Below are 8,180 nucleotides of genomic sequence, written 5' to 3' on the forward strand. Positions count from 1 at the left end.
CGGCGTCGGGGAGGGCATGACAAGGGAACTGGTTACATTTCCAGCTTTTTGCTAATGAGAACTCCAAATGTCCATGGTGGGCTGTTCTCCGCATGAAGCTCTCAGCAGCGAAGACAGCCAGGGCCATTTTAATCATTTCCAGATTTGTGTGGGAGGTCAGGACCCTGGGGTGCCGCTCCATGTCAGTTTTATAAACAGTGCAGTTTTTCCAGATGGTCGCTGGCTCCAGCCTGGCTAGCAGGTTGATTGGGCCAGACCAAAATAACAACAGGTGGAGAACAGGCCACGGCAGCCTGACGCGATCTCCTTTTTCCATCCATTCCCCGAAAGATCTTTTAAAACACACACAGAGAGAGAGAGAGAGAGAGAGAGAGAGAGAGAGAGAGAGGCAAGGAAAGCAATTACAGTAGTTGGGGAAAATCCGTGCAGAACCTGAAATGCAGACACCTGAACTATGGGGACATTTTTTCAGTAGCTGCGTTAGTGGGGTGGGAGGGAGTCAAAGGCCAAAATAGAGTCATACCTTCATTTGGACCAAGAACATAGGAACATAGGAAGCTGCCATATACTGAGTCAGACCCTTGGTCTATCTAGCTCAGTATTGTCTACACAGACTGGCAGCGGCTTCTCCAAGGTTTCAGGCAAGAATCTAGTCCAACACTCTATCCATTACACCATACTGGTCCCCTTAATTCCAGTGGCCAACATCCAGTGCAGCATTACGTCTCCATAGCATTGTGAGTTTGCCTTGGGCAGGTGTGTGTGTGTGTGCAAAATGGGTGGTTGCCAGAGCCAGATTATGACATGCTGAGGTTTTGAGTGATGTCAAGCTCAAAATGCACCATCACATAATTTTAAAAAAAAATTATTATTCTAACAAAAAGGACAATGAAAGAAAGAATAAAGCTTTGGGGCAATTCTCACAATCTCTGAGAGCGGGTGGGCAGGATGGGCGGCCGGGGAAGGCTCCAAAAATCTTACCTTCCCCATGCCCAGTTGAGGGCTTGGTGGTGGGAGTGTGCTCCCACATTAGCAGCCCTGCTCCGTGAAGCACAGAGCAGGGCGGAGGGGTCTGTGGCCGAAACTCCTTGTTCTGGCCTCCATGAATCCCACAATGCAATGCGCGGCATGTGCATTGCATTGGAGGAGTTCCCCAAGAAATGGGGATGCTAGGCGCCCATCTCTGTGTCCCCTGGGACTAAACATAGCCACAGCGAATATGCAAGCAGTTAGCCCAGGGTAAGGGAGTGCTTGCTACCCTAACCTCAGCGAACAGCTGGGGTTAACAGCAGGGCTAGGCAGTGCTGCCCCACCAGGGTCCTGGCGGTTCTCATGCACAGCCTAACCCAGGCACTGTGCATGAGAGCAGTCTCTTTATTTTTTTTTTGGCAAAGATGCAGCGGAAAACTAATCATCTCACAAAAGCAGTTATCTTGCAATAAGCCAATTTGCACTAGAGCCCCTGGTGGCGCAGTGGTAAAACTGACGCCCTATAAGCAGAAGGTTACAAGTTCGATCCTCACCAGGGGCTCAAGGTTGACTCAGCCTTCCATCCTTCCAAGGTCGGTAAAATGAGTACCCAGAATGTTGGGGGCAATATGCTAAAATCATTGTAAACCACTTAGAGAGCTCCGGCTATAGAGCGGTATATAAATGTAAGTGCTATTGCTATTGCTATTGCTAGAAAGACCTTTAAAACAATACATGCTAGGAACATAGGAAGCTGCCTTCAACCGAGTCAGACCCTTGGACCATCTAGGTCAGTATTGTCTCCACAGACTGGCAGGGGCTTCTTCAAGGTTACAGGCAGGAGTCTCTCGCAGCCCATTCTTGGAGATGCCAGGGAGGGAACTTGGAACCTTCTGCATGCATGATGCAAACCGTCATTTTTTGGTATCAAGAGGCCCCTCAGAATGTGAGCCCCTAAGCTGTAGCTTACTTAGTTTGTGCCGAAATCCGGCCCTGGCAGTTGTGTGCAAGCAGTGCTTCCATGTATTTCCCTATTGGCCTAAATGGGGAAATTTGCAGAAGTGCTGCTTGTGTAACCACACAAGTTGCACAACCCTGGCACTGCCTTTGAAGGGCCCCTTGGCACTGCGTTATGGAGAGGTAACACTGTCCTGGATGTCGGCCACATCTCCTTTCTGCACGACTTTCCTTCTCCTTTCTTTTGTGTCCAGAGTCTTGTCACGCCCAGAAGGATCTCTCCGGAGGACACCCAACTACCCTTACCCTGCACCCTGCCCTGCACAAGGTAAAGGTTGCCCAATCACAAATGGAAGCCACATTCGATGGTCCTGACCCTCGCCTAGCCAGGGGTGAGCATTTGGCCATTTGGCCAATTCCCAGTTCTGTTTAGCCTGCTGGGCAGTATTTTAATTAAGGCTGTGTAGCGAATGAATTATCCGTGACTCAGAGCTGCCTGAGGAAAACACAACATCAACCTGCTTTGAGTTTACAAGCCCAAATCAACCTGCTTTGAGTTTTCAAGCTGTCCGATTACGGAGCTGCCACAAACAGATCTTGATTGCCTAGCGGCATCCTGGCAAGGACATTTACGCACAGCAGGTTTTGCCGCAAGTTTACAGGGAGGCTTTACTGCAAACTCAAAGTTGTCCCCCCAAACCCAACACAAACAGTGGACCCCCCCCCCCGGATATAAATCGGACTACATTATAATGCACAGTGAAAAACCCACTCTTCCCTGAGAACTCACAGGGACTTGGGGGTAAATCTGGCCACTATGAGATCTAGAAGTAGGGGTAAGCAGCGAGGTGGCCAAATCTGCAGATGATACCAAACTCTTTCAGGCAGTGTAATCCAAAATGAATTGTGAGGAGCTCCAAAAGGATCTCTCCAAACTGGGTGAGTGGGCGACAAAGTGGCAAATGCGGCTCAGTGTTGGCAAGTGTAAAGTGATGCACATTGGAACGAAAAGCACCAACTTCAAGTATACGCTGATGGGATCTGAGCTGTCAGTGACTGACCAGGAGAGGGATCTTGAGATCATGGTGGACAGCTCATTGGAAGTGTCAACTCAATGTGTGGCAGCTGTGAAAAAGGCCAATTCCATGCTAGGGATCATTAGGAAGGGGACTGGAAATAAAATTGCTAATATAACAATGCCCTTATCCAAAACGATGGTGCGTCCACACCTGGAGTACTGCGTACAATTCTGATCACTACATCTAAAAAAGGACATTGTAGAACTGGGAAAGGTGCAGAAGAGGGCAACCAAGATGATCAGGGGCCTAGAGCACCTTCCTTATGAGGCAAGGCTACAACACCTGGGGCTGTTTAGTTTAGAAAAAAGACGACTGCGGAGAGACATGATAGAGGTCTATAAAATCATGCATGGTGTGGAGAAAGAGGATAGAGAGAAATTCTTCTCTCACACACATAACACTAGAACCAGGGGTCAATCCATGAAATTGATTGCCAGGAAACAGACACAGGGGGCGTGGCTTGGGATGCTGGGCCGTGCGTGCGCTTTGCCCGCGTGATGGAGCCCCCCTGCCTGCACTTTGTCCCACAGCCCCCAGGAAGCTCGCTATGCCCCTGAACTCACCCTCTTCATTCCAGATGAGAGTTAAAAGGCTTCAAAAGCCCTGTGTGAAAAGCTTCCTGGCTGAGAGTGACACTGTGTGTGTTGATCCTGGCGCAGCAATTCTAAGATGGTTGGAGAATGGCAGCTACTCTCCTTGGACCAGGCCTGGGATGCTACAGGCGCTACCATCAACACAAGACCAGGAGGAGAGCTTTTCTTGTGGTAGTGAGCAGGAATTCTCCCCTCTGCTAAGCAGGGTCCACCTTGCTTTGCATTGGGAGGGGAGACTACATATGAATGCATGGGAAGATAGTCCCCTCAGGGGATGGGGCCATTGCTCAGTGGTAGAGCATTTGCTTTTCATGCAGAAGGTCCCAGGTTCAATCCCTGGCATCTCCAGGTAGGATTGGGAAAGACCCCTTGCCTGAAACCTTGGAGAAGCCACTGCCAGTCACTGTAGACCATACTGAGCTAGACGAACCTATGGTCTGACTTGGTATAAGGCAGCGTCCTATGTAACTATCCTGGCACATGCAAGAAGGATGCAGCACGTCCTGTCACGGCATCTGCGAACAGCACCCCAATGCCCTGTTGGCATTTCCTCTTATCACGTGCAGGGCTGTTCAACTGATTCTCCCTTCTACACATGCTGCCAATAAATAGGTAGGTACTGGGAGTATGTGTAAAGGGGGGATTCAGATGAACTGCCCCCTCATGCAATAAAAGGATGGGACATTAGGGCATCCTCTGGCAATCTCAGAGCAGGTGAACCCTTGGATGTCCTACTTCACGTGCCAACAGATGTGTTGCCCAAACCTGGTTCCACCAGAAGAGCACCTGAGGTGGCAGATCAGAAGTGCCATGAAGGCATGCAGAGTGAGAGGCAGAAAGTTGATGATGATGATGATGATGATGATGATGAAGAAGAAGAAGAAGAAGAAGAATATACTGCTTTTCAACCAAAAAAGTTATTAAAGTGATTTGCATAGAAAAATCAAATAATTAAAATGGCTCCCTGTCCCCAAAGGGCTCACAATCTGAAAATAAACATAAGGTAGACATCAGGAACCTCTAATGGAAAAATGCTGTGCTGGGGCTAGATAGGGCCAGTTGCTCTCCCCCTGCTAGATCTAAGATAATCACCATGAAGAGGTGCCTCTTTGCTCAGTTAGCAGGGAGGGTGACTTGAGGAGGCATTAGCAAGGACAGAGGAGACAGAGGAGAGCTGGTCTTATGGTAGCAAGCATGACTGACCTGTTCCCTTAGCTAAGCAGGGTCCACCCTGGTTGCATATGAATGGGAGACTAGAAGTGTGAGCACTGTAATGCCCTTATACGAAACTATGGTGCGACCACACCTGGAGTACTGCGTACAATTCTGGTCACCACATCTAAAAAAGGACATTGTTGAACTGGAAAAGGTGCAGAAGAGGGCAACCAAGATGATCAGGGGCCTAGAGCACCTTTCTTATAAGGCAAGACTACAACACCTGAGGCTTTTTAGTTTGGAAAAAAGACAACTGCAGGGAGACATGAGAGAGGTCTATAAAATCATGCATGGTGTGGAGAAAGTGGATAGAGAGAAATTCTTCTCCCTCCCCCATAACACTAGAACCAGGGGTCATCCCATGAAATTGATTGCCAGGAAATCTAGGACCAACAAACGGAAGTACTTTTTCACACAACGCATAGTCCACTTGTGGAATTCTCTGCCACAAGATGTGGTGAAAGCCAACAATCTGGATGGCTTTAAGAAGGGTTTGAATAACTTCATGGAGGAGAGGTCTATCAATGGCTACTAGTCGGAGGGCTGTGGGCACCTCCAGCCTCAAAAGCAGGATGCCTCTGAGTACCAGTTGCAGGGGAGTAACAGCAAGAGAGAGGGCATGCCCTCAACTCATGCCTGTGGCTTCCAGCGGCATCTGGTGGGCCACTGTGTGAAACAGGATACTGGACTAGATGGGCCTTGGGCCTGATCCAGCAGGCCTGTTCTTATGTTATATAAGCTATTCCCCTCAGGGGATGGAGCTGCTCTGGGATGAGCAGAAGGTGTCATGTTCCCTCCCTGGCTTCTCCAAGACAGGGCTGAGAGAGACTCCTGCCTGCAACCTTGGAGAAGCCGCTGCCAGTCTGTGAAGACAATACTGAGCTAGATAGACCAATGGTCTGACTCAGTAGATGGCAGCTTCCTGTCTTCCTATGACATTCTCCAAAAGAGGCTTCACACTCTTGCACAGCTCCTGTGCATGCACTGGAGAACTTCTCAGGGCCTTTTGGACTTGGTTAATTATATGTGGCTGTGAGGATGGGAGGGAACGTCTGAATTTCTCACCTCAGGCACAAGACTGGCCTGGTCTCTGATGGGGATTGTATTAGGCTGTCCTTAGAGTTGCCTGAACTGACTGATCTGACTGCAGCTATTCCTGGAATCCCCCACCCCTGGCTAAAATTCCTCACAACCTCAAATCAGTAAAATATTAGGGATGTGGACGAAAAGTTTCAGTGCCTCATTCGAGGGGTGCTGAGACTTTTCAGGTTGCTGCAGCCTACACGTTTTGGCAGCGGGTGAGCGGTAGCTTTAAGGAGCAGGTATGCAGGTCCTTACCTGCCCCTCTGCCACCCCACCGCCGTTCCAGTCACAACACTGTGCTGCTCAAAAGGCCATGCATGGCTGCTTCCCTGTTCCCAGCAGCCTGCATGCAGCATCGGCACACACATGGCATCTGTGCATGCGTGGGCACCATCTGCATAGTCAGGAACACCATGTGCATGCCAATGCTGCATACAGGCATGGAGGCAGGGGAACAATGGCCCCTGCTCCCCCCTGCCATGGCAGCTCCAGCATGCACACGCCATGTGCGCCAGTGACACCCAATGCACGTGATGTCACATGCACATGGGCCCAATAAGTAACCACAATACAATATGAATATACTAATAAATAACCACACAAACAATTAGAAAGAACTCTGAGCGTGAGCCCTGCAGAGTGTTTGCTGGCTAAGTGCATTTATTTTCACTGGAGGGAGAGGAAGCGAAATAAATGCACTCATCCAGCAAACACTGGCTGGAAATCCACATGGGCATGAAATCCACATGGGCATGATGACACATGCAAAAGGGGCAGGGCCCAATTGCCAGAGGGCCACCCGAGCCCTCTGGAGCTCATTTCCAGCCAGTGTTTGCTGGCTAGTTGCATTTATTTCACTTCCTCTCCCTCCAGTGAAAAAAAATGCACCCAGCCAGCAAACACTCCAGAGGGCTCAGGCTCAGAGTTCTTTCTAGTTGTTTTTGTGGTTATTTATTAGTAGTAGTATGCATTTTTGAAATAATCAGGCAGACAGATCTGCCCTGGTGACTTCAGAATGCATTAACTCTCCACAGAAGCAGCCTTTTGTAGCTGGTCTGTGCTTTACTTGTGGCTTGTACAATTCTTTTCCTCTGTGTGTGTGTGTGCTTGTGTTTTGATCCTGCCATGTTAGATACAAATCTACACACTACTGTAGTCCTGTTAAGCACTATAAAGCAACTGATGTTTCCCATATCTTTCTGTATCTCTGCTAATGAGCAATTGAGGTTTGTGTGCTTGTTTGTGTGTTTGTATTTTGATCCCACTTGTTAGCTACAAATCTGCACTTTGCCAGTTATTGCTAAGTCACCCGCCTAGTCCTCCTAGCTCCACCTCCACAGCTGCCCACAATTGGCTCCACCTCTCACTACTTGTGGCTCCACCCATCACCTGCTCTGCCTAGCACCGCCCCCATCCCAGGAACCACCCAGCTGCCACTGACCTCAGTGTCTTACCACCTCATTCCCTCCTCATTCTATATTTGGAAGCCATCCATTTAGAGGGCTGCTAAACAAGAATCATAGCTTGGAGAACTGAGAAAGAATTGGCAGTGAGTAGGATGGAGATGCTGGGATCTGTTCTTTGCACAGTTATCCCCTCTCGGCTGCATCTGCTCAGCACTACAAGGGAAAGGATATATAGCCTGGGTCTAGAATTGGCAGCTATCACAGCTCATGGGGGAGCAGCTGAGCAATTTCCAGGCAGCTTTTGGCCCACGTTCCAATGCTACATCAGTTTCACATCCCAGCAACGATCCACTTACACAGATGAAGCACCTGTATAGGCTCTGAGGCCCCATGGAAAGGAGCGCACGTACCTCGGAAGCCAAAAAGAGAAACTCTGGGACTTGCAAAAGAGCTGAGACGGTATATTTCTCTGTTTTTCCGTTTTGTTTTTTTGAATGCATAGCATTCTAGAGAAAAGATAGAAAACCAATTATCATTTGAGCTTGCTGACAGCTGTGAACCTCTTGTGGTGGGAGGGGGCGGAATTATGAAAAGCACTTCATAAAACAGTGAGATCCAGTTCCGTTCATCCTTTAGCTACCACAAGGTTCTTTGTACAGCAGCTGGACATGCACAGGTACCTCTTTCAGACCTGCTGTTCAATGCACCAAAATCAAGGAGTGGAGCTGGCAGGGCTGTGGGCTCCCCAGTGGCATCTGGTAGGCCCCTGTGTGGAACAGGATGCTGGACTAGATGGGCATTCTTGGGCCTGACCCAGCAAGACTCTCCTTATGTTCAGATGCGCTGACATCCAGGGCGGCCCAGGAGATGCACCCCAC

General features: G+C 49.2%; 1 non-coding gene across 1 annotated transcript; it reads left to right on the top strand.

Moving 5' to 3' along the window:
* Positions 1–3,868: 3,868 nt before the first annotated feature.
* TRNAE-UUC (transfer RNA glutamic acid (anticodon UUC)) lies at positions 3,869–3,946 on the top strand. The gene has a single exon. It is a non-coding gene; the product is annotated as a tRNA-Glu (tRNA).
* The last annotated feature ends 4,234 nt before the right edge of the window (positions 3,947–8,180 follow it).

This window comes from Hemicordylus capensis, chromosome 4 (assembly GCF_027244095.1).
Source record: "Hemicordylus capensis ecotype Gifberg chromosome 4, rHemCap1.1.pri, whole genome shotgun sequence".
NCBI classification, from domain to species: domain Eukaryota; kingdom Metazoa; phylum Chordata; class Lepidosauria; order Squamata; family Cordylidae; genus Hemicordylus; species Hemicordylus capensis.